The sequence below is a fragment of the Canis aureus genome, chromosome 5 (assembly GCF_053574225.1).
Source record: "Canis aureus isolate CA01 chromosome 5, VMU_Caureus_v.1.0, whole genome shotgun sequence".
NCBI classification, from domain to species: domain Eukaryota; kingdom Metazoa; phylum Chordata; class Mammalia; order Carnivora; family Canidae; genus Canis; species Canis aureus.
The window spans coordinates 66,679,932-66,706,858 of record NC_135615.1 but is presented as its reverse complement, the minus strand read 5'-3'; the positions used below and the strand labels follow the sequence as shown (position 1 = coordinate 66,706,858).

General features: G+C 44.5%; 2 long non-coding RNA genes across 4 annotated transcripts in view; one reads left to right on the top strand and one right to left on the bottom strand.

The window, feature by feature from the left end:
- Positions 1–23,710, top strand: part of LOC144314434 (uncharacterized) — a 92,552-nt gene extending 68,842 nt beyond the window's left edge. For 2 of the 3 annotated variants that reach the window (XR_013380312.1, XR_013380310.1), the window contains one exon: positions 20,609–23,710. This is a non-coding gene — a long non-coding RNA (uncharacterized LOC144314434). Of the gene's footprint in view, positions 1–20,605 lie in introns of all 3 variants that reach the window. The other variant, XR_013380311.1, reaches the window with a different exon arrangement.
- LOC144314435 (uncharacterized) overlaps positions 20,548–26,927 on the bottom strand; it is a 28,624-nt gene continuing 22,244 nt past the window's right edge. The window contains exons 2-3 of the long non-coding RNA XR_013380313.1: positions 24,906–25,087; positions 20,548–20,730 (exon numbers count right to left, since the gene is read on the bottom strand). This is a non-coding gene — a long non-coding RNA (uncharacterized LOC144314435). The remainder of the gene's footprint in view (positions 20,731–24,905; positions 25,088–26,927) is intronic.

The window sequence follows — 26,927 nt, the reverse complement described above, 5'->3', positions numbered from 1 at the left end:
GGGACTTACACATTCATATTTTTTAAACCCTACATGCTGCTCATGAGCATCCAGAGTTGAGACCCACTGGTCTAGTAGAAGAATGGACGTATATAGAGCAAACCACAGGCAATGGCCTGATATTTCTCTTTGGTGCGTAACTGCAAGTCAGAAAGAAATGTTTTTAGGGATCCAGAGGCCAGATGACCTGGTTACACAGAAGATAAATGTTACATGTATTTATTATCCACTCCTACCCCCCCCAAAAAAATGATAAAAAAATGGCAAATACCATGTATTAAATGATTATTTTTCCTATATGGGGCCAAGCAGATGATTTTATTTTTCTCTATAAGTCAGGAGCTGGCTATTGTGTCCTTAGGCAAATAAAGAATTTTAATTAAAACATAGTGTCTTTCCTAACCGGCAGACATGAGAGAAAGGAAAATATGAGAATCCACAGGGTAACCGTCAAAGGGAAGGAATTAACATGTCCTCTAAAATGATTTTAAAAGGTCAGAATTTCCCGAAGTGCGGTGGTGAAGGTGATCTGAAACTGTTCCTTGCCCTGCCTGTGCCTTTGATGATGGGCATTGAAGTGTTTAGACTGGAAAAAAGGCAGATCTTTCTGAGTAATTAATTGAGGTTTAGGTTATTCAGCTGAAGATCAAGCTTTGCTTGTTCCCCCCTTGAGTTGGGTGAAAAAGAACAAGAAAGTGAGAATGATTTCATAAGGGCTAACATGTTGTTCTGAGTGGCACTTCTAAGTAAAATATTGGTAAAATATTCCTGTCTTGTCTAGTGATGAAAGGTGAGGTTTTAAAAAGCAGTCTTTGCCATCAGATAGGTACTTCACAAAAGTCAGCTATCATGTTGTCAGGAAGTCTGCAGGCAGCGTCTTGTCCTCAGGCTTTGGCCTCCCTTGCTCTACCACACTCTCCGCTCTTTGCAGGGAAGACTGAAGTTTCCATCCACCGTATAAACTCAGATGAACACCTTTGATGGTAGAAGGAACAGTCGCCCAAACCTCCAAATATCCACTCTGCCACTCTGTCTTCTTGGATTTGAGTTACCAACAGTTGATGATCTTGAGAAACACTCAGTTTCACAGAAACCTCATACTCAAATACTTAAAGAAAGTGATATTTTACAAAACAGAGGGGTGACCTGGGAGAGTGGAAGAGGGAAGCAATGAAGACCCAGGGGCCTCTCTAGAAATGAAGGTGACCAAGAAGGCCGGCCCCAGGCATGTGGCTCCTGGGGACACACTCCATCCAAGGAAGTGGCAGGTCTCAATACTGGCTGCACACTGCAGTCACCTAAGGTCCTGAAAAATACTGATTCCCCCTGCCCAGATTCCTGAGGGTCAGGGGTACTGGGTCTAAGCATACTTTGTAAAAACTCCTAAGGGACCTGAACGTGCAGCCAGGATTGGGAACCACAGATGACATCCCAGATTAGTTACCACAGTGGGTCACCAGGGAAGTACCATTGATGGTACAATCCCCTGAGCTCAAGGTCTTGGCACATTTGGGGGTCAGCAGAGGACAAAGACTCATCATCAAGGGAGACACTTTGGTGAGAAAAACTGAATACATCCACAGCGGGGCCATTGTCCTCTTCCTCCTGTGACTTCTTGACTGTAATTTCCTGCAGAAATTGCAACATGCAGGACGGACATGTCTTTCAGATAAATAAATTCCTGTCGTGCAGGTCCCTCCTCCAGTTAATGATACTATGGTGAGAAAAGCCACTTGCAGATGAAGGGAATAACGTGAGAGAGAATCAGAAGTGGGGTGATAGGATGCCTCGGTGGCTCAGTGGTTGAGCGTCTGCCTTTGGCTCAGGGCGTGATCCTGGGGTCCTGGGATCAAGTCTCACATCAGCCTCCCTGCAAGGAGTCAGGAGTCTGCTTCCCCCTCTGCCTATGTCTTTGCTTCTCTCTCGGTGTCTCTCATGAATAAATAAAACATTTTTAAAAAAGAAGAAGTGGGGTGATAGTGGGCCTGGTAAGCTCCACTTTGTAGGAGAACAGATAGGGTCTTTGGGGAGGTTTATGCAGAGATCCAGGGCAGCCTGGGGCACCACAGGCCAATGCTGACTAGGGCTCCAGGGTTTGGAGATGCCATATGATTTCACACCTCCTCCATTTTCCCAGGACAAATCAGAGGCAGGGAGAAGATAGGGAAGGGGAAGAAGCCAAACAAGGATGCAATAGAGGTGACATCTCAAATGCAACCTGGTCCCAAGAGGAGCCTGGGCACAAATTATACCTTGGGGCTTGTTCAGCCTTGGGGCAGAGGAGAGTGAGGTCTGTGTACTCCCAAAGGGGCCATGCATCGGGTAAAGGCCATCTGAGGCTTGGTGGGTTCATTTTAGGAAAGGTAGCCCCAAGGCCCAAGGAGCATCCCCTGAAGGTCATAGGTGGGAGCTGGTAGCAGCATAGCCTACAGAAACTGGGAGATAGGTGCACAAGCTGATAAAGGGATCCAGAGGGGTCTGGGCAGGGTGCTAACTACCTGCTTCCCCAGCCAAAGCATCACCTCCTAGCTCCCTGTATTTCTATTGACAAATCATAGATCATGTTTCTACATTCCCTCCTCTGACTCCGTAGATTTCCTCTCATAACCTTTCTCTTCCTTACTGTCTGGTTCCTTGTTTTCATTGTTTTCTGTTTCTTGTGATCAGTGTGGGACATCTAGGAAGCCTGGAGGGTGCCACTGAGGGAAATGGGACAAGGAGTCCACTCTGACCTGCGCAGCAGCTGTGATGCTCTCTGCAGCCAGAGACAAGACACCCAACCAAAAGGGCCCTTGTAATGGGAGACTTTTGCTCAACACAAGAAATCAGGCAGCAGGTGGCCCAGGTTTGACTCAGTTGCTCAGCAACGTCAGGACTCTTAGTAAGGGTGTGATATTCTGATTTATATAGTAAGAAATATGTATTTGGTCTTTGTTCCGTGCTTCAGGTACAGACTTCCTAAAACTTGGAACTTCCTAACTGAAGAGAGCTACAGGTGATTTTGTTATGTTAATCAGGCAAATTTTGGATCCCGCCTCAAGGATGGGGGAAATTTCAGCCCCACCCCCAAGCCCTAGGGAGGGGAAAGGGGCTGGAGGTTGAGTTCAGTCACCAGTGGCCAGTGATCTAATCAGTCAGCCTTGTTAATGAAGTACCCATAAAAACCCAAAAGGATGGGGTTTGGTGAACACATGGAGATTTAGGGAGGGTGGTACACTCAGAGATAGCATGCAAGCCCCTCACTCTTTCCCAGGACCTTGCCCGTGCATCTCTCCCATCTGGCTGTTCCTGAGTTCCATCCTTTTATAACAAACTAGTAATCTACTAGGTAAAATGTTCCTCTGCGTTCTGTGAGCTGCTCTAACAAATTGAACCCGAGGAGAACATCTTTAGAACCTCCTGTCTGTAGCTGATTGGTCACAAGCACAGGTGACAACGTGAACATGCAATTGGCATCCGAAGTGGGGGAGGGGAAGGGGCAGTCTTGGGAAACTGAGCCCCTAACCTGTGGGATCAGATGCTATCTCCAGGTAGATGTGTAAGAACTGAGTTGAATACTTGTAGGACGCCAGCTGGTATTGGAGGACTACTTATTGGTGGGGGAGCTGCCCCCCTACCCCCAACCACACACATGTTGAAATTGGGTGCAGAATTATAAAGGGCTCTCTGCCATCCTCTTGGCCTTCTGTCCTTCATGGTGGTTGCATGGCTTCTAACATCACGTCCTCACACAAAAATGTCCAAAATCAGGGAGGGAGGGATTGGCTTTTCCTCACACATCATTCTCCAATCAAAAAGGAAAATATCTGCCAGAGCCAGGCACAGACTCTATAGGTGAAGGGTTAGCCAGGTATCATTTTTCCATTACTTTGTTTTAAGGAAGATTGAGGACAAGTAATATCTGGCATTTTTGGCTTCTGCCTGCCAGCAAAAGGAGGGTACTGGTTATTCTCCAGTTGCCCCTTTGGATTCATCCTCTGCCCTTTTCTGCCCTGCCCCTTACTCCATGCTCTTGGAGGTCGGTATCTACAGATTCACCACCAGACTTTGCCCTTTGGCTTTTGATGGGGTTCAGCCCAGGGGAGGCCCAGGAGGAGATGAGAAGGAGTAGGAGAGAAGTTGACATATTTCTTCCCTCTGCTATGACCCTGCCAAACCAGAGTTTGGCAGTGTCTGTGTTTCTCTACTAAAGGACAAGATCAGGAAGGTACTACCTCTTGTTATCTTCTGAGGTCCTGTTTCACTCTCCCTACTTAGATCTACAGTCCACCTGGAATGGATATTTTCCTTCTACCTTTTATTTTGAAAGTTTTAAATCGACTGAAAAGTTAAATAAGTTAATAAAACACATTCTTCAATAAAACACATTCTTCAGTCCTAAGTGGTTAATATTTTGTCACGTTTTCTTTATGTCTCTCAATACAGAGAAATAAATAGATATACAGTTAACCCTTGAACAGCACAGGTTTGAATTACACAGGTCTACTTATATGTGTATTTTTTTTCAATAAATATAGTACAGTACTCTAAATGTATTTTCTCTTCCTTATAATTTTCTTAATAACATCTCCTCTCTAGCTTATTTTATTGTAGGAACACAGTATAATGTTTAACTACAAAATATGCATTAACTGACAGTTTATGTCATCAGTAAGGCTTCCAGCTAACAGTAGGCTACTAGTGGTTAAGTTTTGGGGAGAGTCAAAAGTTACATGTGGATTTTCAACTGCACAGGGATTAGTACTGTAACCTCTGAGTTGTTCAAGGGTCAATTGTGTATAGAAACATAGTAGATAATTCACGGAGCTATACAATCTTGGATTTTGCTGAACCTTTTGAATGTTTTAGACATCTTGACATTTCACTCAACACTTCAGCATGCATCTCCCAAAGATAAAGACATTCTTTTACCTAATACCCTCAAATTAACAGTAATTCAATAATATCACCCAATTTTTTTAAAAAAATTCGTTTAAAAATACTTTCTTGAGGGGCACCTGGGTGGCTCAGTTGGTTAAGTATCTGCCTTTGGCTCAGGTCATGCATGATCCCAAGATCATGGGATCAAGCCCCACATCAGGCTCCCTGCTTGGCAGAGTCTGCTTCTCCCTCTCCCTCTGCCATTCCTGCTTGTTTGTTCTCTCTCTCTCTCTCTCTCTCTCTCTCTTTCTGTCAAATAAATAAATAAAATCTTTTTTAAAATCCTTTCTTGACAATTCCTGACATTTGAGCTCTTTGTTAACAAAGCACTCTCACCTATGTTTTTTCATTTCATACCACAGTCACCTTCTGAAGCATTTGTTATCATCCTGGCCGTATAGATGAGGAACAGAAGAATCAGAGAAGCCAAGTGACCCACCCCAGGTCACACAGCTAATAAGTAGCATGACTGGGATTCCAAGGCAGGTCTTCCAACTCCAAGTTCCACATACTTTCTGTGACATTTTGGCCAGAGTGTTAAGTTTTCCAGAACTTATGTCCCTCAACACTTCCCTTATTTTTTCCCTACCAACTTGCTATCCACCATAAATAACGAGGCTCCTATTCTCCTGCTTCAAATAGTGATACTCTAGATATGCTGGATTTTCCTCCTTGGCCTCTCTTTGATGTAGAAGAATGCTAGGCAACGTATTTGGACCTTGCATTTAATTTAAGCTAGCATGATTGATTGCATAGTAGTTCTTAACTGCATTATGCTTGATTCTCGCCTTCATACCCTGGCACAGGGTGAAAGAAAGCTTCCCTCTGGAAACCCCTGGATTTTATCCTCCTTGGTGGCCTGCTTTATGCTACTCGATAAGCAGGTGAGAACAAATATCCTGAAGCCCCACCAGGGCAGGATTTCAGACTCTGGGCTGCCAGACCCTCCTCTCAAACATTTCAAGGATCAGCCTCTTTCTGTGCTTTGCCACTGTCATGTACCAGACCTGGCCTCCTCCACTCTCACTGGGACATGGCAACAGCCCCTCACCTGGTCCTAGATGGCCCTCTGCCCTCCGTTCTTGCCTCCTGCATTAAACAGGCGAACCTTATCAGTGATGTTCGATGACCCTGGAATGAGGTGTATAGTCCATGCTCTGGCCCATGCCACCCTTCCCCGACCAGCGCCCACTGACCTCACTGCCACCTCTCACACCACACTCCCCAACCCCACCCCAAGTTCTGCTATGCTAACCTGTTTTCCTCAAACGAGCCGGGGCCCCACCTCAGGGCCACTCAACCTGCCTTGTTGTCTGACTGCCTTGTTGTCTGCTGCTTTGCCCCCATCCTTTACACCTCAGCCTGAGACCTGGGCCCTGAACCCCACCCTAGATCCCCATAAATGCTTGCCTAACACCCTATTTTTCCTGAGTGCAGCCCTAGCATCTCCACATAATAGATGTTCAGCAAAGTGTTCATATCCCTCCGTATCTCTTGAGAAAGAAGGGAGACCCAGAGGGGTCAACACCTGAAGTCATTCCATGGGTCACTATCAGAGCCATGGTCTTTCTCACCCAAAGCTGCTCCTTCAGGAAGGAATCTCCTCCTGCTTCATCCTTAGGCTCCATCGTCAAGGAGAGGGAAGTCCCCTTGCCCCTGCCACTGTCACAAGACACCGCCTTCCCTATCCTTCCTTTCGTGTCTTCTCATGAATCCGCACCTGTTTGCCCATCCATTTGTCCATCCCCCTCCCTATTACCATTCGCCTATTTATCAAATATTTATTGAGCTCAATTACATGTGTGGCATCGTACTATTCATAGGGACACAGTGTTGAGTGGGACAGACAGGTTGCTGTCCTCAGGGAGTCACCAGGTGGTAAAAACCACAGACCGAATCACGTAAACAGATCAGAGAATGTTGGCTGGCACTCAGAGGTGCTGGGAAGGAAACCAGGAGAGCAGTGTGATGGAGGAAGCAGTAGGCAGTTCCCCGTTCCTTCCTCCTTCCTAACAGAACCCCAATTGCTTTCAATGGTCACCCCCTCAAGCATCCCCTTGAGCCTCAGGAGAAACCACCCTGACCCCCACGTCCCAGGGTGGACCAGATTGTCCCAATGGTACTTTCACCCCCTTGACAGTGATGGGCTTAAGAAAGAGTATATGAATCACTTTGGGCCAGATAGTTCCTCCAGGGGGCTAGAAACTTCTAGGGAGAGTGTCCTTGCTTTAAAGCCACAGAAGAATGGCTTCTCTTCTTCCTCTGGATGTTGTTATGTTCAGATGTGATGATTAGAACTGCTGCAGCCACTTGCTCCCAGCAGAGGGTGAAGCCAACGCCACACCAGCTGAGCGGAGAGACAGAAACCTGAGTGAGCTGCTCTATCACCCAGTCCTGGAGGCCTCAGACTTCCCATCCAGGGTAGATCAAAAGTTATTGTTTAATGTTCCTTTTTTTTTTTTTTTTTATGGCCCATGGAAAGCACTGGAGACATGGACTTCGCTGCTTTGTCTCTAGCTCTGACCCTGGTGACTGATACATAGTAGATGCTCAATAAATACTTGTGGAATGAATGGTATGTCTAAAGTCAGATTCCCCAGAGGCAGACCTTGGAGACAGGCTTCCTGTGAAACTGCTATGTTATGGAAATGCTCCCAGGGGGCTAATAAAAGGAAGTGAGAAAAGGGGAAAGCCAAGCACAGTGAGGAAGCTTAACCAAAGCCCCCTGGAGGCAACTTTCACCTGATCCCCAGATAACTCTGAAGTGTAAGCCCCTCCTCCTGAGTTGTTCCACCTTCAGCAAGGGGGCTGGTCTTCCTAATCCCACTCCTCCATCTCTGGCTGAGGGTCATCCCAGGAGAATATAAACACCAAGCCTCCTCCCAGCTCTCAGCTCTTATAATGGTTCTAGGAACCCAAGAGTGGCACCTGCTGACCACTGGAGGCAAAAGTATAGTGACACTACCAGAAGGAAACATAGAAATGATAGAGGGATCAAAGAGGATCTAAATGTGGGCCACAGTGTAGAAGAATGAACAGGCTATGGGTGCTTCCACAATTGATTCTCAAACAAATAGCAAAGCTGAAGCTGCCTTCTGGTCTGCAAATCCTCCCCCCACCATCCCTCCTATGAGGGGGGGTGTCTTTTTCTGCGGCCCACACAGGATGGCCAATGGGACTCCCCAAATCTTATTAACATGGAAAAAATTGGGGATGCCTGCGTGGCTCAGTGGTTGAGCGTCTGCCTTTGGCTCAGGGCGTGATCCCGGGGTCCTGGGATCGAGTCCTGCATTGGGCTCCTGATGCAGGGAACCGTCTTCTCCCTCTGCCTATGTCTCTGCCTCTCTCTGTGTGTCTCTAATGAATAAATAAATAAAATCTTTAAAATAAAATAAAGTGGAAAAAATGCTGCATTTCAAAATTATTACTGTGCTTTAATATTCATCTTGAGGTTCTTTTGCAAAACATTGAGAGCTAGATCATGATTTGATGATGGAATATTGATTAAACATCTATATTTGTATTCAGAGGTCTGTGCTGTGTAGATAAAACACCCACCCTGTAATATCTTCTATTTTAAGTCAATATGAAGATGGATGTTCCCCCCTGGCAAGTTTTGATAAAATGCTGCTGTCGATACAAAAAGACATTAATGCCAATGCAAGTCAATACCTGTTTATTGGTTTGGGTTGCTGCTTCTCCATGCAGCAGACTCCAAGAGGGGTTTTCAAACACCACCAACTCCTAGCCAGTCTGCATATTTCTTCATTTATATCATGTGAGTGGGAAATGTCAGGGGAATGTGGACTGGCAGGGGGCTGCCCATGCCTGCTCCCAAATTGAGAAAGGAAGGAAAATAAAAGCAAGCACAACCTGTAAATAAGTCTGGGAGAAGCTTTATTACTGTCATTAGCAGTGTGCTTGTCTTCTCTCAGTTTCAAAAAGAGTAAAATTAAAACAGCAGAAGAAACAAGAATCATCTCCATCTCTGTTAGGTTCTCAGCATGTGACAGATACTAGGGCTCATCTTGACTGTATCTGCTGTGTTTGCCTGCCTGGCACTTAATCATCACCTGAAACTCCATATATTTAGTACTTCTGAAAAATCTCGTTTATTGTCTGCCTTCCACACCAGAAAGTGAGATCCAAAGGGACAGAGGGTTTTTTGTTTTATTCACTGCTGTATTTTTTTTTTTACTGCTGTATTTTTTTTAAAGATTTTATTTATTTATTCATAAGAGACACACAGAGAGGCAGAGACTAGGCAGAGGGAGAAGCAGGCTCCCTGCAGGGAGCCCCATGTAGGACTCAGTCCCTGGACCTCAGGATCACACCCTGAGCCAAAGGCAGATGCTCAACCACTGAGCCACCCAGGCATCCGATCACTGCTGTATTTCTAATGTCTGGATGTTGAATTAATTTCTTTCTGCTTCATGCGTTCATCCAATAAATTGAGCAACTACTATGTGACAGGATTCTACTGGGTTCTTAGGATACACCAGTGAATAAAACAGACATTCTAGGAGTGCCTGGGTGGCTCAGTCAGTTTTAAGTCCCTGCCTTCAGCTCAGGTCATGATCCCAGGGTCCTGGGATCAAGCCCCATGTTGGAGTCCCTGCTCAGCAAGGAGTCTGCTTCTCCCTCTGCCTCTGCCCCTCCCCACACATATTCTCTTTCTCTGACTCTCGCACACGTGCATGCATATGTGTGAATAAAATAAACACCAATAAGTGAATAAAATAAACAATAAGTGAATAAAATAAACACCATTCTCTCCAATAAGTGAATAAAATAAACACCATTCTAGTGGGCTGTAGGGCAGTAAAGATAGTAAATAGTATGTAGAGTAAATTAGAAGGCAATGATTGATAAGGTGGAAGAGCAAAGTAAGAACTGGAATGCTGGGGACACAGATTCTGTTTCTAGATCAGGTGGTCAGGTTCAGCCTGCATGATAAGGTAGATTCCAGCAGAGTCTTGTAGGAGGTCAGCAAATGAGAATGCAGGGGAGGTAAGGATTTCCAGGCACTGGAGTAGAGCACACTTCCCAAGACAGGAATATCCCTGGCTTATTTTTTAAAAACACAGAGAAAAGTGGGTGGCTAGATGGAGTGAAGAGAATGTTAAGACAATGAAAGGGGTGATTCTGAGGTACCCACAGACCACCTTGCCCTCAACAGCTGCCCCCTGGGGAGAGCTCATGTGAAGAATAAGCAGAGACAAACAGCCCCTGGATCCAGCCACACCTGAAGCAACTTCTAGCCCACATCTTATCAGTGCTTGAGCCAATATATTCCCTTTTTAGAATCACTTGTCACTGAACGAGTCCCTGCTGGTTTTTATGAGTTTAGCCCTGCATCTATCTGCTCCTTGCGGTGTGGTCTCAGTTTCCCCATCTATGAAATAAGATGAGCAATGGTCTGTTAACTTCCTTTTGCTTCCCTTCCCTCCCTCTTGCACTGGTATTGATTCTACATGTGGCTGTCATTGAGTTGAGGAATATTCCAGGATGGAGGGCCAACCTTGGCAGCTGGTCCGAGGTAAGGAACAGGGCAGGAACTCTGTCCCCTTGCTGTCTATGGCCTCTGCTCCCTCGAGAGCCCTGAAACCCGAGGGCCTAGGACACCTGAGTTGCTGTGCCCATGGTGGATCTCAGAGATACCGGCTGGCTGGCTCTCAAGCAGTGGGAAATCTAGCTGGGAGGGCGAGGCCTGGAATCTGTCTATGCAGGGAAGGCCTGGACAGCTGACAAGTGAGAAGGAACCTTTCAAATTTGCAATTTTCAAGTGTCAGAAGGATATTGCGCCGCTCCTCTGACACTTAGCATCTCAGGCAGATTCTCCCCATTTTTCATCAACACATCTACTGTGTGACATATGCCCTTTGCACTCACACGATCCGGAACCCACAGCTGAGAGCAAGAACTCCAGGTGTTAGGTTTTCCACCAAGTCACATTTGAAGGACCAGACAGGCCCTCTTCTTCAATTACCCACATTGTCAACACAACACTTTGAAAGGAACCTGTTCAATTCAGCAGGCGCTTTGCATGGTTGTTCTTTAAGATGTCGGAGAGCCAGAGACACACACAACTTGGTCTGTCCCCTTAAGAGGCAGATAATCTAGTGAGTGAGGGGTCCTTTGATTCATTGCATGTGTATTCCATGCTAAAGGCAAGACACTGGGTGCTGGGGTAGAGATTCCCCAAACGGGAAAGACAGACATTCACATGTAAGTACTTTGTATGTGCCCACTCATCATTATTCATTCAGCAAATGTGAAGTAAGTGCTCCTTGTGAGCTCAGCACTCTTTTAGGTAATGAGGTTACAGCATCCAGCAAGATAGGCAAGACCTCAATTCATGCGGAGCTTATGACCTATGGTGTAGACAGACAATAAAGCGACACCAATTTTTTTAAGATTTATTTATTTTAGAGAGAGAAAGAGAAAGAAGAAAGAAAGAAAGAAAAAAAAAAAGAAAGCAGAGGGAGAGAGAGAATCTCAAGCAGACTCTGCGCTGAGTGATGAGCCCAACAGGGGGCTCGATCCCACAACCTGAACTGAGATCAAGAGTCAGACACCCAACCAAATGAGCCATCCAGGCACCTTGACACTAATTAAAAAAAAAAAAAAAAAAAGATGATTTCTGTCAGCAAAACATGAAAGAGAGACCAGAAAGGATCAAAGGAAGTCTTCAGAAACAACCACAAAACAAGTAATAAGATGGCAATAAATACATATCTATCAATAATTACTTTGAATATAAATGAACTAAATGCTCCTATCAAAAGACATAAGGTGACAGAATGGATTAAAAAAAAAACAAGACTCAGGGCACCTGGGTGACTTAGTTGGTTAAGGGTCTGATTCTTGATTTCAGCTCAGATCATGATCTCAGTCTTGTGAGATCAAGCCCCACGGCCAGGCTCTGTGTTGGGCATGGAACCTGCTTAAGATTGTCTCTTCCTCTCCCTCTCCCTCAGCCCCTCCCCACCCCACTCATGCTCTCTTTCTCTTTCTCTAAAACAAACAAAACAAAACAAGAAAAAAAAACACACTTCCATATGCTGCCTACAAGAGACTCATTTATTTATTTATTTATTTTAGTCTCGTTATTTTTTAATGTGGACATTAATTTAATGATAAGTAGTAAATGGTTCAAGCAAAACACAAGTGAATTTATCACTCTGTATGGGCTTCCAAAATTGTACAGCAGAATCACCATGTATCTGCATGCTGAGAATCCCTCACCCCGCAAACCTCAGGCAGATGTTGATTCAACTTCCAGGAGCCTCTAGCAGAGAATCAATGCCCACGATACTCTGCAGAATCTAGGGAAGCTTTTGCTAATTTGTTCTGGGGTGAAATCTTATCAGTATCAATCAGGCATGAAAGTAGATTATTTTCCAATGTCCATCAATATTGTGATTGATATGTTTAATGAACTTCCACTGGTTTAGTGGTCCCTAGACAGTGTGAAGAGGCTGAGAAGAACAAGATATACTCAGTGCTGAAATCCAGCAGGTACACACCTCTACTGCCACACCAGTTATTTACCTATTTATTTCCCTCCATCCTACTTGGTCAGCTGTCACCATCCAAGTCCCAGCCCTGTTGGCCCTCAGGCCCTGCAGGAAAGAGAGTGCCCCAGGCACTACAGAGGCCAATCCTCACTCATCTCACTCCCTGGGACTGTGGCCACCTGTGGCTTTCCTGCAGTTGCCCTCATGTGGCCACTTGTAGGAACTGCAGCATCACACACCAACTCTTCTCTAAGAGAAAATAAAATGATGAATGTCCTCCCAAATGCCCAAATTGCTTCACAAGAGACTCATTTTAGACCTAAAGACACCTAATGATTGAAAGTGAGGGGATGGAGAAACATCTGTCACGTAAATGGATGTCAAAAGGAAGCCAGAGTAGCAGTGCTTATAAATAAATAAAGATATTAAATTAAAGATAAAATAGACTTTAAAACAAAGACTGTAACAAGAGACAAAGAAGGACTCTATATAATCATAAAGGGGACGATCCAAAAAAGAAGATGTAACAACTGATATTTATGCACCCAACATAGGAGCACCCAAATACATAAAACATAAAGGAACTGGGAACAGTACAATGATAGTAGGGGACTTTAACACCCCACTTACATCAACAGACAGACCATCTAAATAGAAAATCAACAAAGAAACAGTGGCTTTGAATGAAATACTGGAACAGGTAGATTTAAGACATCAGAACATTCCATCCTAAAACAGCAGAATACACTTTATTCTCAAATGCTTATGGAACACTGTCCAGAATAGATCACATATTAGCCCACAGAACAAGCCTCATCAGATTCCAGAACAACAAAGTCATGCCATGCACATTTTCTGATCATGTCTCTATGAAACTAGAAGTCAAACACTAGAAAAAACCTGGGAAGACCACAAATACATGAGGTTAAATACTATGTTACTAAACAATGAGGGTCAATCAGGAAATAAAAGAAGAAATAAAAAAGTACATGGAAACAAATGAAAATGAAAACACAACAGCCCAAAACCTCTGGGGTGCAGCAAAAGCAGTCCTAAGAGGAAAGTATATAGTATTACAAGCCTTCCACAAGAAGCAAGAGAAATTGTGAATAAACAATCTTACACCGAAGAGAGCTAGAAAAAGAACAAACAAACCTAAAGCCAGCAGAAGGAAGCAAGTAATAAAGATTAGAGCATAAATAAAGGATATAGAAATGAAAAAAAAATAGAACAGACCAACGAAAACAGGAGGTGATTCTTTGAAAAAAAATTAATAAAACTGATAAACCTCTAGCCAGACTTATTAGGAAAAAAGAGAAAGGACTCAAAGAAAATCACAAATAGGAGAGGAGAAGTAACAACAAACACTACCAAAACAATAATAAGAGAATATTATTTATTGATTTGAGAGAGAGAGAGAGAGAGCACAAGCAGGGAGAGCAGGAGAGGGAGAAGCAGGCCGCCCATTGAGCAGGGAGCCTGATGCAGGGCTTGAGCACAGGACCCTGGTATCATGACCTGAGCCAAAGGCAGATGCTGCACCAACTGAGCCACTCAGGTGCCCCAATTATAAGAGAATATTATGGAAAACTATATGCCAACAAATTCAACAGCCTGGAAGAAATGGGTAAATTCCTAGAAATATGTAAACTACCAAAACTGAAACAGGAAGAATTAGAAAATTTGAACAGACTGATAACCAGTGAAGAAATTGAATCAGTATTCAAAAAAACTCCCAACAAACAAAAGTCCAGGACCAGATGGCTTCACAGGCAAATTCTACCAAACACTTAAAGAATGAATACCTATTCTTCTCAAACTATTCCAAAAAATAGAAAAGCAATGAAAACTTCCAAATTCATTCTATGGGGTTAGCATTACGCTGATACTAAAACCAGATAAAGACTCTGCTAAGAGAACTACAAGCCAATATCCCTGATGAACATAGATGCAAAAATTCACCACAATCAAGAAAGATTTATTCCTGAGTTTCAAGGGCAGTTCATTATTTGCAAATCAATCAACGTGATACATCACATCAATAAGAGAAAGGATAAGAACCATATGATCATTTCAATAGATGCAGAAAGAGCATTTGACAAAGTACAACCTCCATTCATGATAAAAACCCTCAATAAAGTAGGTTTAGGGGAAACTTACCTCAACATGATAAAGACCATATACAAAAAACTTACAGCTAATATCATCCTCAATGGGGAAAGACTGAGAGCTTTTCCTCTATGGTCAGGAACAAGACAGGATGTCCACTCTCACCACTGTTATTTAGCACAGTACTAGAAGTCCTAGCCACAGCAGCCAAACAACAAAAAGAAATAAAAGGCATCCAAATTGGCAAGGAAGAAGTAAGACTTTCACTATCTGCAGATGACATGATACTCTATGTAGAAAACCTGAAGGACCCCACCAAAAAACAGCTAGAACTGATAAATTCAGTAAAGTCACAGGATACAAAATCAACATACAGAAATCTGTTGCATTTCTATATACCAATAATGAAGCAACAGAAAGAGGAATTAAGAAAACAATCCTATTAAAAAAAAAAAAAGAAAGAAAACAATCCTATTTACAACTGTACCAAAAACAGTAAGATACATAGGAATAAACCTAATGAAAGAGGTGAAAGATCTATACTCTGAAGACTATAAAACATTGATGAAAGAAATTGAAGATGACAGAAAGAAATAGAAAGACATTCCATGCTCATGGATTGGAAGAACAAATATCATTAAAATACCTATACTACCCCCAAAGCAATCTATATATACATTTAATAACCCCATCCAAATACCAAAAATACCTCCGTATTTTTCACGGACCTGGAACAAACAATCCTAAAATTTGCATAGAACCACAAATGACCCCAAATAGCCAAAGCAATCTTGAGAAAAAAGCAAAGCTGGAGGCATCACAATTCTGGACTTCAGGTTATATTACAAAACCATAGTAGACAAAAATAGATACACAGATCAATAGAACAAAATATAAAATCCAGAAATAAACCCACAATTATATGGTCAATTAATCTTTGACAAAGCAGGAAGCAATATCCAATGGGAACAAGACAGTCTCTTCAACAAATGGTGTTGGGAAAACTGGACAACAGCCTTCAGAATAATGAACCTGGACCACTTTCTTACACCACATGCAAAAATAAATTCAAAATCTATTAAAGACCTAAATGTGAGATCTGAAGCCATAAGAATCCTAAAAGAGAAGATAGGCAGGAACTTCTTTGACATTGGCCATAGCAACTTCTTTCTAGAAATGTCTCCTGAGGCAAAGGAAACAAAAGCAAAAATAAACTATTTATTTAAAATAAATAAATAAAATAAAAAGCTCTACACAGTGAAGGAAACAATCAACAAATCTAAAGGGCAACCTACAGAATAGGAAATAATATTTGCAAATGACATATTCAGTCAAGGGTTAATATCCAAAATATGTAAAGAATTTCTAAATCTCAACATTCAAAAAACAAATAATCCAGTTACAAAATGGGCAGAAGACATGAACAGACATTTCTCCAAAGCAGAGTTAACAGACTCATAAAAAAATGCCCCTTATCACTTATTATCAGGGAAATGCAAATCAAAACTACAAGGAGATATAACCTCACACCTGTCGTAATGGCTAAAATCAACAACACAAGAAATGAAGGTGTTGGCGAGGATGTGGGGAGAAGGGAACCCATGTGCACTGTTGATGGGAATGCAAACTGGTGCAGCCACGTGAGAAAACAGTATGGAGGTTCCTCAAAAAGTAAAAAGAAGAGAGCTACCCTATGATCCAGAGATGAACTTTTGGGTGTTTACCAAAAGAATACAAAACATTAATTCAAAGGGATAATGCCCTCCTATGTTTATAGCAGCGTTATCTTCAATAGCCAAGATATGGAAACAGCCCCAGTGTCCATCGATTGATGACTGGATAAAGAAGATGTATACATGCAATGGAATATTACTCACCCATCAAAAGAATAAAATCTTGCCACTTACAACAACAGATGGAACTAGAGTATAATGCTAAGCAAGGTAAATCAGCCAGAGAAAGACAAATACCATATGATTTCACTCGCATGTGAAATTTAAGAAACAAACAAGCAGAGGGAAAAAATAAGAGAGGGTGAGAAAGAGAAAAAAAACAACTCTTAACTCTAGAGAACAAACTGCTGGTTACCAGAGGGGAGGTGGGGGAGGAATGGATGAAACAGGTGTTGGGGATTAAGGAGTGCACTTGTGATGAGCATGGGATGATGTATGGAAGTGTTGAATTACTATGTTGTACGCCTAAAACTAATATAACTCTATATACTAACCAACTAAAATAAAAACTTAACAATTTTTTCTTTAAGATTTTATTTATCTATTCATAAGAGACACAGAGAGAGAGAGAGGTGGAGACACAGGCAGAGGGAGAAGCAGCTCCATGCAGGGAGCCTAACATGTGACTCCATCCCAGGTCTCCAGGATCACGCCCTGGGCCGAAGGTGGCGCTAAACCGCTGGGCCGCCGGGACTGCCTTAAAATTTTTTTAATAAAAAAAAAAAAAAAACAATGATTTCTGAAATTGATAAGTGCAGCAGGGAAAATACATCAGAGAGAGCTATTACAAAAGAGAGGTAATGGGGAGTAAGGAGCAAGATGGAGAGATCAGGAGAGGCCAAAATGAGACCCATATTGGTCTGGCTGGGAAGGAGCCAGCTGGAGAGATGCAGGGAAGTGTGCCCGAGGCAGAAAGGAGGGTGGGTGCAAAGGCCCTGAGCAGAAGGGAGCTTGGCCCACCTGAAGACCAGAATCAAGGTTTGTGTGGCTAGGGCTTAGTAATGGGCAGAAATGGGAGGTGAGGTCAGGATGAGCATAGCCAGATCATGAGGAGCTGGGGTTTTATTCTGGGTGCCGGCACCTTTATTTCCGGGTGATGGTGACATACTCCTACTCAGATAAAATAACATTCTCACCTTAGCAGATCATTTGGGTAGAAACCAGAAATGTACCCAGCAATGCAAAAAGATGAGGGGGTTCTATTTCTCAAGATTCCAAACATGGCACTTTGTTTTTCTAAAAAAAGGGGGGGAGGGGGGAGGGGGGAGAGAAAGCCAGCAAATATACAGAGCCCCAGATGGAAAGTAAAGGAGGGAGCAACACAACACACAAAGTGAAGAGCAGCACCAAGGCCAGAGCAGTTCATCCTGAGCTGAGAGGCTTGAGCGGAGTCGGGGGGGGGGGGGGGGGGGGGGGGGGGGGGGCTCACAGAGGTGGGGAGAGATATGTCTGCTCTTGGAGTTGGCAGGAAGACCAGCGGCAGGGCGTGTGGAGGAGAGTGGGGTCTGAAGGCAGATGTAAAGTTAATTGGCTGCTGTGGACTTCGTGTGACCCCATCGGCCTCTACCCTCCTAGGGAAACCTCAGTGCCAGGCCCAGGGAGGTCTTCCCAGACCTCTGTTTGGTACGTGGGCTGCTGTCGTGGCCATCAGGCTGTTGGAAGACTGAGTTCCCAGGCTTACAACAAGCCACACATCTCATCCTCAGCAGTGGCTGCCATGGTTTTTGGCAGTGGGAAAAACGCAAAGGAAGTTCATTTCTCTGTGGCAGCTACAGTGATGAGCAGAGAGAAGTAACTGAAAAGGTCAAACATGCCCTTCACCTACTCAGCTCATAAACCAGGGGGAAGGCTGAGCACTGAGACCTCAGGAGGAGAGTAAATCATCCCCCGTGCTGAGGCCTGTAGAGCTGGGGTCAGAGTCAGCCCATCTGGGGGGACAGCTCCATCTGCTCCAGCGCCCTGGGCCCTCTGGCTTAGCTTTCTGTACAGAGTGGGCTAGGAGGCACTCTGCCTCCAGAGTTTAAAGTCAAGACACCTTAGAGAAGCAGTATAGGGTTGGGCTGACTGCAGAGAATGGGCCCTGGACTCAATGATATCAATTCAAATCCTGACTGTCATTTTAACTTGAGGATGGCACCACTGAGGCTATAAACAACCAATAAGATATTCCAAAAGGAGTCCATCAGCACGAGGAAGGGGCTTGTTCCTCCCACTGTACCAATGCTAGAGGGCCACCCCAAGGTTTGTACCATGCTGAGAGAACAGATTCTCAACTGCCACTAAACCCTGAAGCAGTTAAGAGAGGCAGCAGCTTGAATGTCTCAGGCGGGTCCCATGCTAACAGGTGCAAGTCAGCGCAGAGCCCAAAGGTAAAGTGTTAGTGGATTGCTTCCAGCATTATCTGGGACAGAGTGGGGTCATCATTCCTGAAAGGCCCTGAATAAAACCTCCAGGAAGTTATATCCCAACAGCCATCATAGTTTGGAGACCACGTCATTAAAACTATCCAATGAATTTAACTCTAGTTTTGTGCCCACCAAGCATTTGTCTGGTTTCAAATTAGTTTCCCATGTCATGTGCAATAGGGAGAGAAGGTGTTGACAGAAATGAGACCAACTAATTATTTCCCTTGGCAGGCATGTTTTTCATTAGTAAACCAACCTTTTAGTTAATTTCTCTCTCTGTCTCTGTCTCTGTCTCTCTCTCTCTCTCTCACACACACACACACACACACACCTACACACACACACATTCAGAATGCCTCTCACTATATTCACAGTGGAGGGAGTTGAGGGGGTTATGAATTTCATCTTCCAGGTGTGGATTAAACCAAACACCAGGGGATATCTCGATGGTTCCAATCCCCAAGGTAAATGTCGCTGGCCCACAACAACTGCGTCTCCTTTCTCCTCTTCTGTGCCTGCTCTACTCCTCCCTTCTTGGTACTTCAGAGCTCAACAGAATCAGGTCAGAGCTAGAAGGATCCTGAGAGTCTATTGAAAACAATGACTCCTGCTCTGAGGTTCACAGAAGTAGCACCGGGTTCTGTGAATTCTTGGCAAAAATTCAGAAAACCTAAGGGAATCCACACATTAGCCGATAATGAGGCCACACAGACTAACTAAAGCATCAGCCACCTCATTAAACCGGGAAGCTTAATACTGTTTTTATTGCACAATCACTTCTAAATGTCTTTTATTAATAAAATTGGGGAAATGAATTTGTTATTCCTTAATAAGTGCAGTGTATTTAGTTGACAAAATGATTACCAAGATAGGGATCAATGAGTGTTGAGAATACTAAAAGATACCCTTGTTCTACGAGGTTGGAAACCACCAAGGTACCACCCCACTACCAACCATTTTGTAAATGAAGAAGCTAAGGGGGAGAGCAAAAAACCACAGACTTTTATTCAAGCTTCAAATTTCCTTTAAACTTTTAGAATATTCTGTAACCCCATATAGCCAGTAGCAGCTATAGTAATTAGAGTTAATATCTCTAGAATCTGTTTGTTTCTCTTAATTCACTCAAACTTTGGTGAATAACTGGCTCTTGAAGTCAATATTACACAAAAGTATGAAATTGTCCTCTTTAGCTGCTACTTTTGGTAGAGAGGGGAAAGAAAAGGTTGGATTTTTTTTTAAGGGGGGAAAGGGGATGTAAAAAAAAAAAAAAACCCACACCTATTACACTAATAGTTTTTCTGCATTATTTAATGTCCACAACAATCTCATGGGGAAAGTATAATTTCCCATTTTACAGGTAAGAAAATTATCATTGGAGAGGTTTAAAGACTTTCCAAGGGAATATATGTTTAGAAGTAAAATCCAGGTCTAATGTTTGAGTCCAGGATCATTTCCACTACTCCGCTCTGTAAATCCCACTAGATTCAGCACCGTGGACAGAGGCAGAGTCCCTAGAGTCTTCACTGGGGAAGGGATGGGGGCAGAGTGGGTGGGAAGGTGGGTATTGAATCCCAGAGAAGAGCTAAAACTACAGAAATACCTGAACTAATAGGATTGGGTCAGGGCCAAGGAAGGGCCCATCATCATAATCCTTTCACATTCATATCAAACTGCTCTTTTTGGAACCGATTTCTAACCTTCCGCCAACTAGTTAAGCTAGGAAAAGCATTTTCATCTGTAAAATGCCATTCCCAGACTGCCACCCAGAGTTTTTATAAAGCAAAGATGAATCAATGAATGGAAAAGTTATCTGAAATTCATAAAAATTCACTGTTAAAAAAAAACAACTGTAACAACCCCTCAAATTCCAGTGATTTAACATAACAGACCCTTAATTCTCATTTGTGTGTGCCCTAAGCAGGGATTCCTGATTGTCATGAAGCTCGCCTCCAAGAGTGATTCTGGTACCCAGGATCCTTGCTCCTTGTGACTCTGCCACCTTACATCATGGCTTTGAAGATCCTCATGTTTATCTGCATCAATCTAGAAGAGTAAAAATCATGAAGAATATCCAAGAAGATTTTTATAAGCCAAGTCTGGAAGTGGCACACATCCCTTCTGCTCACATTCTATTGGTTAGAACCCAGCTCATGGCTACACCTACCAGAAAGGGTCTGGGAAGTATAGTCTAGCTGTTGGTACAGGAAGATAAACAAGCTTTGAGGAACACAGAGCAGTCTCCCAATCTTGTACAAGGCTGAGAAATTGTCACAATTACGTGATTTTTAGCCCCATGCAAGAGCTTGAGAATGGGAATAAACTGAGGACCAATTTTATAAAATATTTTGACTACTGGGCTTTTACTGGATGCATGTGTGGGTAATTTTAGATTCCCTAAATGAGCATCTTGCATCCTTCCGTGGTAATTGATAATTGAGATTATCAAAAGCTAGAGTTGTTAGAACATTAGATTCTCCAGAAAGATCAATCTATCTATCTATCATTTATCTATCGCCTCCATATTCCTGGAGATTCTAATTCAACTACCAGGGAATTCTAAATCAGTGAACTTGGGAATGTGTTTTTAACATAAGGGAATTAAGACTCAGTTGCAAGTGACAGAAGTCCAATTCACATGGTCTTAAGCACCAAAGGAAATGTATTAGTTCATGAGACTGTGCCAGTGGTGGGACTACTTTGGGGCATAGATGGATATAGACATGAAGAGTCTCATCGGGTCAATCCCGCTCTCCATCTATCACCTGATCTCCTCAGTAAAGGATCCAGTTTTGGGCCATCTCCTGTCATGGGTCAAGGTAGCCATTAGCAGCTCCAGGCATATGTTTTTATGAACAGCCCCATGAGAACTACTCTCTCAGTAAAAGTCCCATAATTTATCCCTTTGGCACTAATTGTCCTGGTTTGGATCCCATGCCTGTTCCTGAAGCAATCACTGTGACAAAAAAAAATAATAATATCCTCTGATTGTCCAGGCCTGGGTCATGAGACCATCCTGAAACTGAAGGTAAGGTTAGACCCATATCACAAACGTAGACCAGTGGGCAGCAGGGGTAGCTCCTGAAGAGAGAATGGGGGCAGGGAAGGGATGTTAGGCAAGCATCAACAACAGGATTCTCATACACTAAGTTGTAGGAGGCTCCAAGAGAAGTGGGAGCTCTGAGCTTGGGACTCCCCACAGGACTGTGGGAAGGAGCAATCCCTCAGACCTGCATAAGGGCCTCCACTCACCAAGCTGCTCGATGCCTTCCACCCACCCCATCCCAGACCCCCGTGGAGTTCCCCATGCTTGAACACATGAAGCTGGTGTGACTCTCAGACTTTCTTTGTCAGAAGGCCAGGAATCTACTTGGCCCTTTCACCCAGACCCTCTCAGTGGCCCTACCCCCAGCAGGCTTGCCCCTCCCTGCCCCCAGCCAAGGCCTAGTGCTTGATTACCAACAACACTGAAGACTTAAGCTAATAATGACTTAAAACAGAGATTTCTGACTTCAGGCTTATGGGCAACAGAGGACCCATGAACTCCTAAATATGAATTCAACATTCTGTGTGTATGGACATAATGTATGTGAGTGTTTCTCCTCCTAATCAAGGGAAAAAATTCACAACTTTCTTTAAATTACCTAAAGACACTTAACCTAAAAAGGACTTAAGAACCACCAATGTCAATTGTGGCTTCTCTGGGCATCTGTTTCAAGTATTTAGTGGTGCAGTTTCATGTTCTGTAGTACTTATTCTGGAGAAGCAGGAAGCTATGGGCCAAATTGAAATGATGCTCTTAGATCAGTATTTCCTGAAATGGGCTCTCTGGAAGATAGGTTGATGTGATTTTTTGTCTAGCAAGAGAAACAAAAATATCTTCATGTTCAAATAAGTTGGGGGAATGCTGGGTGAAACAGACTTCTTTTCTGCAGGACTTGTCATAATGTTCTTTAATGTTCTAATATGTCAAGTGACTCTCCAGGAGGGGTTGTAGCAGGCACCGTTTCCCAGACTGACTTACCACAAGCAGTCTTGTATGGGGCTTTGCTATGTTTGCAGCATCCTATTAAACATTTCCCTGAAAAGGACTCATGGGATTAGCCATTTGGGAAGCCCCTTGTCCTCAAGGCATGTATGTTTGTAGTAGCAGCTTTGAGTTTGTGCTGTGAAGGGATCTGGGAGCAAGCATGGAAAGGCTTCAAAAGGGGCAATATTTAAGAGAAATCGTTCTCTGTTCTTTGCCTGAATTAGAACAAACGAAGTGTCAGGATGTTTGCGAGGCTCCATGGCATCTCTGTATCTGTGAGCTGTGGAGTGTCAGGTAGAAAGAGCAAGGGGCTGGGGTCAGCATGCCTTGGGCAGACTCCTGGCTCTGCCACTGACTGACTATGTAATTAAGGCATGGGCTTAACCCCTCTGAGCATCTGCCAGTTATCTGTAAAAGGATCTGATGGGAGGATTAAATGAGATCGGGTACTGAATGTGCAGTGTCTGGCACACAGAAATGCTCCTCCATAGCAGCTGAGGCAAAAAACTGTCTTGGTTCTTTACCCTTTGTTCTGGAGGCTCCAGGAAATTCTCCCATTGTTCTTACCTCCCTTATCCTCTTGCCTCAACCATCTCTCACCTGCTCTTGACAGCTCCCCACTCTCTCCTCCTCGAGCTGCTTTGCTTATGCTCCAGACATGTCCAAATGCTGCTGACCCTCTTCCCTGCCCTCTTGGGGCAGCTGGGGTGATGGCAGCTGGACCATGACCTCCAAGGCCAGCAACTTTCCATGTGCCCCAGAAACTACCCTGGCACCACCTTGGGCTGAAAAACCACATGGAAATGGATGCAAAGGCCACACTATTTGCTGATGCTTGCAGACTGTCCTTAAGGTCACCCTTTGTGGTATGTCACCAAAAGCCAACAACTCCACGCTGCGTCTACTCTATCAGAGCTTGTTTCTATCTGCATCTGTCATCACTGATTGCATTTGAATGGGTTTAGTCTCTATTTTAAATAAAAGATTTATGCCTTAGCTGTCAGAGCCTGCTTTTATTTGAAAATTTAATCTTGTTTCTAGGAGTCTAGATTAACTTATTAGATTTAAGCGTCCCTTGTGTGTCTCTGAGAGAAAAGGAGTACATTCTCTCCTCTACATACGGCCCTGCACACACCATACAGTGGAAGCTAAGAGCTGCATGGCCTTCACTGTCAGCGAACCAAAGCAGGATAGATGCCCCTCTTGGACAGCTTTCTTTGGTTACCTCGGGTCCAGGGAGTGTTTCTCCGGTCTCTGGGCCAGCTTCCAGGCCGTTCCCTCCAGTGTCTGTCTTCCCTACAAGTGCACCCCACCAAACTTGCCTATTCTTGGGGGCTTTGAGGAGGCTCCCCACAAGGCCCCAATGGGAGAGCAATCTGTCAGCCTTGGCTGTGCCAAGGAGTTCCAAGTTTCCTTCACATCTGCATTGTATCTTCTACCCCTGTCAAGGCTCTCACCTTACTGGATGGACCATGGAGTCAGAAGACCCGGTTTGAGTCTCAGCTCAGACCTTAGGCAAGCCACTTAACCCCCTGACCCTTGGTCTCCTCATCTGAAAGATGGAGATAATGTAATGCCCATCTCATAGGTTGCGGTATCACTGAGTGAGGAAATGGGGAGAAGCTCTTGAGAGCTCCTCTCTGTGACCTTGTCACTATTTCAGTGTGTACGGGGTGTGGGGCGTACCATGATCCCCTTTGGAGGTAAGGATGGGACAACCAAAGGGAAGAGTGACTCGCTCAGGATTGCAATAAGGTAAACAGCAAAGCCAGCCCAGGACCAGTAATCTAGACCTCCACCCAGTGCCACAGGCTCTTCTCTCCTTCTCTCACCCCACCCCACCTCACCCCCACCCTTTGCCTCTCTCTATCTCTCCCCTCCTTTCTTCCTCTCTCTCTCTCTCTCCAATGGATTCAGTTGTGTCCCACTGAAATTCATATGTCGAAGCCCAATGTGACTGCATCTGTTTTCTGGGAGAGGGTCTTTAGGAGGTAATTAAGGTTAAATGAGGTCCTGAGGATGCGGCCCTAATCCAAAAGGACTGGTTGCCTTATAGGAATAGGAAGAGCTGTCTGTCTCTCTCTCTCCCCCATGCTCCCCCACACACCTACACGCACTGAAGAAAGGCCTGTGAGCACAAGGTGGGAAGGAAGCCACCTCGAGCCAAGAGAAGACGCAGAATGAAACCTACCTTGCTGGCACTTTGACCCCTGGACATCCTTGCCTCCAGAATTGTAAGACATTTCTGTTGTTTAAACCAGCCAGCCAGGGGCGCCTGGGTGGCGCAGTGTGGAACATCTGCCTTCAGCCCAGGTCCTGATCCCAGGGTCCTGGAATCGAGTCCAGCATCAGACTCCCTCTGTCTCCCTCTCTCTGTCTCTCATGAATAAACAAATAAAATCTTTAATTAAAAATAAAATAAAATAAATAAACCAGCTGGCCTATGGTATTTTGCTGTGAAGGCCCAAAGAGACCAATGCGCTCTGTGTCTGTCTCTCCTCCTCACCCACCAGCTGTCCCTGACTTTCCCGTAGCACTCCCGCCATCTGCTGGTCAGTCTTAAGATAGCAGACAAGTGCCGGTCTCAGGGAGGCGGGGCCTCCTCCAGGGCAGACACACACACACACACACACACACACACTCAGCAGCCAAGGAGGAGAGCTGAGATGGCTTCTCACTCCCCTTCGTTTGTCCTCTCTCATACCCTGTAACCTGACATACCTCAACTCCTGACATGAACCCTTATTTTTCGTTATAAGCTCCTTAGAGTGGGGCACCTCGGTGGCTCAGCCCTTTGGGCATCTGCCTTCACCCAGGGTCATGATCTCAGGGTCCTGGGATCCAGCCCTGCATCTAGCTCCCTGCTCAGCAAAGAGTCTGCTTCTCCCTCTCCCTCTCGCTCTCGAATAAATAAAATCTTTTTTAAATTTTTTGAAAAAAGCTCCTTAGAGTCAGGGCCACAAGTGACCCATCTCTGTCAACCCTCATTCCCACCTACTAACTGCCCCGGCACACAGTAGGTGCTCACTAAATGCTCCTCACATGACAAAGGTAAGAGACTTCCTTTTAGGGATTTCATTCATGGCCCCTAACTTTGGGGGCCTGGGACTAAGGAACAGCTCTTCCTCCTGGTGGGATCCCATAGCACCACACTCACATGAGCTCACACCCAGACTCTGGCCCCCATGTGCGGCACCAGGTGCCCACCTGGCTGGATCAACAGGTCATGGACCAGGAGCACCGTCTCCCGTCTCATTAGAACGGCCTCAAACCCAGCTCTGCAGGCCAACCCTTAGCGGGGACATGTGTCTCCTGGTTTGTCACTTGGCAAAACAACTCGAAGGAAGGAAGACACAGTGACTGTGTCTATAAGTCAGCTGCCTCAGCCTCAGAAAGAACTGTTATCTGAGGGGGCTAATTAAGATGAATCTGCTCAATGGGGGAAGAAGCTCCAGCTCCAGCTTTCCAACTTAGAGGCTCCTCTACGACTCCAGTTGCTTAATCAGCCCAGAGTGGCTGGGGGAGAGGAGACTCCCAGGCACAGTGCACTCAGCCAGGCCCCACTCATCCCCACCAGAGCCAGGACTGGGTGAGGAGGTGAAGCGCTTCTTTGGGGAGAGGATTTAAGGGGGCACCACAGACAGGCTCATGGCAGGTGCTAATTACCCACACCTCCTTTCGCCTCAGACTCTTGCGTGGCTCAGCACAGTGCCGATCCTGATCTTGTCTTTCACATGTTGACAGTTTATTCATCACGGACTTTTTTGCATGAGTTGTGATTTTTATAAAATATTATAGAAATGAAAATGGGGACTTAAACAGTATCTGTACACTCACGTTCATAACGGCATTATTTATAACAGCCAAAAGGTAGAAAGCACCCCACGTGTCCATCGATGGGTGAGTGGATAATCAAAATGTGGTATATCCACAATCAAATACGATTCCACCTTAAAAAAAGAAGGAAGTTCTGACCCCTGCTTCCAAATGGACAAACCCGGAGAACATCATGCTAAGTGAAATAAGCCAGACACAAAAAGACAAAGACTGTATGATGACGTTCCTAGAGTAGTCGACGTCATAGAGACAGTAAGCCGAATGGAGGTTGCCTGGGGTTGGGCCCAGGGTTGGGGGAGCAGGGAATATGCAGTCAGTGTTTCATGGGGATAGAGTTTCAGTTGGGGAAGATAGGAACATTCTGGAGATGAATGGA